The following is a 3,948-nucleotide window of genomic DNA, read 5'->3' as shown; positions in this document are numbered from 1 at the left end:
TTAATGTTTTTCTTTTTATCTAGTCGTATTTATTGGTATTATTATTAAATTATTTTTACAACTTATTTTTACAAAATTTTACAACACAATCATTGTGTCAATAACATTTATAACATGTATTAAATTGACATCATTGTCATTAATAAAGCAATCCTCAATTTTGCATTCCTAAAATGCGCAAATTAATAATGATAGACGAGGCACTAACATGTTATGTTTTCTTTATTTATGGTAATTTTTTTTCGAAATTTAATTCAACTTCAATTATTATAGGTATTAAATGTAACTTTATATAATAGATCGTTTAACCATTTGGAAGCAAAATCGTAAATAATAACCAGATCCTCTTGATATTTAAAATTGTTGGGAAAATATAATCGAATTAATATTCCAAATTTAAATCCCAAAAAAAAAATGATTAAAAGAATCGCTCGTACTAGCGTCATCTACATACAATTTACCTATACTTTACTGTGTACAATATTTGCGTTTGCCTTTTTTATATTTTGATAAGAAGATGTACATATGTACATATACATATGTACCTACGGGTCTACCTCACGGGCCGGAATGTGAAATGCCGGAAAACGCAAATATCGGAAGGCAAAGATCGAAAAAAAGGATTCATGGTAAACGGTACATACTCATTTAATTTGCGCGAGCAGGATACAACAGGAACAAGAGGAACAGGCTTTTCCTCCCGTATTAATGTGCGCGCGCAGAATTTCGATTTTCGATCTTTGCCTTCCGATATTTGCGTTTTCCGGCATTTCACATTCCGGCCCGTCACGGAGACCGATTACCTACATATACAATATATGTAGATATTTGCACTTGAATTACATACAAAGATCATATGCACGTACAATAGCATATGTACATATGTATGTATATTTGTATAATATTATACATACATAGTTGTACCTATGTATGTATACAATCAAAAATTCGGTTTTCGTTTGAATAACATGCGGTTATATTTTACGGCTTAATTTCCGTATCTCGAAAAATTTCATCGAGATATAAACAAAATTGGTTTCGCTATCATAGGCATACCAATTTAATTCCGATCCATACTTATTCTATTCAACCATAAACGAATCTTTACTGTGTACATACATATATACATTTGAATTTATATCTGTCCAATCTGCACATCTGGCTTAACTTCAATGCACAACTATCATATAAAAAAATCACTAAATTTAATAAACCGGAAGTGGGATTTTTTTCTCTTAAAAAAGTCAAAAATGTTGTAATCACGATTCATTCCACACCCCTGAATGTATCGAGCTGAAAATTTATATTTGTTTTTTTTATGTACTAACTTAGAGCTGATAAGGTTTTGGTCGGAATTCGTAAACCGGAAGTAGTATGTTTTTTTAAAACAATTTTTAATTATTTTATTTTGACATTCTAAACAATTTTAATCTTCTTGATATTTATTATGCATAATATTTATAGTGATTTTAAGTAATAGAAAAAAAATTGAACAAAATCCGACAACCGAAAGTAAAACTTTTGTCTTGTACAAGTTTCCCTACATTTGCACTCAATTTGTCTGAATGTTGTTGAATGAATATACATATGTTTAAATATCGAATTTTGTTTTGTGACTTTCTTATTATTCCTCAAATACATAGAAGTCATGGGACCGGTCACATCCAAATTTTCACTTTATTTTTATTTAGACCACAGTTTTAATTCGACGAAAAAAATCACGTAATATTAATTTTTCATATACATGGTTTTGTCTCCGCGTGGTAATTCCGGGACGCTAATTTACCGAGCGATTTTGACTGGACACCTATGAAAGTACATACATATGTACATAAATATGCATATAATGTTTGTAAAAATAATTCATCGTCATCAGCAGCTTGGATACTTATTCAAAAATTCATAAGTATCTCGAGCTCTGTTCTCTAATTGCTTTGCATCAAAATAATATTATCAATTTTCATTTGAGCATATGAAATTCAATAACATTCCAATATGAATAATAGAATTAAAGAAACCATATAATAATTTAAGCTTCTATTGTGTTGTATCAATTCGTTGATGTGATCAATACGATTCCTGGAAATATGTACCTACTATAATCATCATAATACATATGTATCTGTGTATAATAAAATGTATTTCTCACCGCTAAGCTGAAACAATCACCATTAAATCATCAATCAACCCAATTTTTTCAGATATTTGAAACACTTTTCCGACCAACACATGCTAGAAAGGTATTTCCATGTATTGATGAATCACACTCACTGCAAATCCAGATTCAACATAAGTAAAATAAGACCTATGTAAACATTTCAAGCCCCTCCGTATACATAGAATACTAGTGTTTTTACCCGGCTTCGCTCGATATTTGTAATATCAACCGCTTAAACATGGCCAATCTAATTGTAAACATTTTATTACATTTATTTGAATAGTTTTATTTTATTTATGTGAATATTCATTTGTTCAATGACGTCACAGATTTACGAACCAACAACAGTTACATACAAAGTTACAAAGTCTCTTTCGAAATTACATATTAGATATGAAAATAAATGGTCCTGGAAAACCATAAGCCTTATATATGTATGTATTATTCCGTTATAGAAAAATATCATATTATCGGAAAAATAATACACGAAAAAAATTACAGTTCAAATATGTAACATATTTGATAGCGTTTTTTATATCCCGATTTGAACCTACTGACATAGCACCTGATCCAAAAAAGATCATTTCACCATCTGAACTAGACCGGATGTTAAAAACTAGGAACATTAATGTATCTAAGAGTATCATAAAATATTTAGGGAAATAATTAGACCTGCAATTTGCAGCGTCAATCCTAATTTGAAGAACATACAGGTAATTTTTACTCGGAAATATTTTCATCTACTCATATCTCTGTGCACCTATTCAAATGTAGTGTTTTATTATGCACCTATATGTACATATGTTTTTACGTTCATTCATCCATAAATTCGGACTAAAAATTTTAGTCATTTAATCGCCAATCGATCAGTATTTTTATTAAATTCCAAATACAACAAATATCCATGTTATCAAGGTAACTGATAATTATCAATTTTATTTCATGTAATAGAACCTTCTCCCATTTTTTACGAAGATGAATCATCAAACAACAAGTGACCGTCACTATTGCACACGTATGTAAGTGCCCCACGTGTCATTTATTGGTGGTCATCAATCTGGATCGATGAAATATTTGTTGAATATTTTAAATACCATAAGATAGATGCACTAGCGAATCCAGAAAATGCTCAAGAAGGGGGCCATTTTGGAATTGATATTGACCTAATTGAATAAAAAAATAAAAAATATATATGGTTTTATATTATTATTGTTATGATTAGAGATTGGCGGTCGATTTATATTTGGACAAAAAAATGGATTCACCATTGTCAATTTCTATTGTCAACCTTTTTTTTCTCTCTAGCTTTGTAGGACAACATAGGATAATTACATTAACATTATAATATGTTTATATTTGTATGTAAAAACTTTATTTTAATTTCTGTATCAATTCCTTTTCGAAACCACCAGTTGAAACCACCAATACTATATATATAAGCTGACTCTGACATAGTTAAAAGATGTTACAGCGAAACTATAATATCACTAGTGAGATTATAATTTCACTGACTCAAACAGTAAGTACGGATGTAATAATTACCACACTATATTCATAATATTCACTTCTCAATGTCAGTGAATTCATAATTCGAACGCTTATGCATAGAGATGTGCCGTCAGGAAAAAACCTTGTTTATTCCCGGGAATAAACCGGATTTTTTCCCCGGGAATTTCGGGTGACGGAAATATTGGGAAAATTGAAAAAAATATATATAAATCGGATTTTCAAATCGACACATGCAACACTTGAATTAATCTAAACATTTTCATGTAGAACAAATAAGAAGT

Source organism: Arctopsyche grandis, chromosome 11 (assembly GCF_051622035.1).
Source record: "Arctopsyche grandis isolate Sample6627 chromosome 11, ASM5162203v2, whole genome shotgun sequence".
Taxonomy (NCBI): domain Eukaryota; kingdom Metazoa; phylum Arthropoda; class Insecta; order Trichoptera; family Hydropsychidae; genus Arctopsyche; species Arctopsyche grandis.
This window is presented reverse-complemented; position numbering follows the sequence as displayed.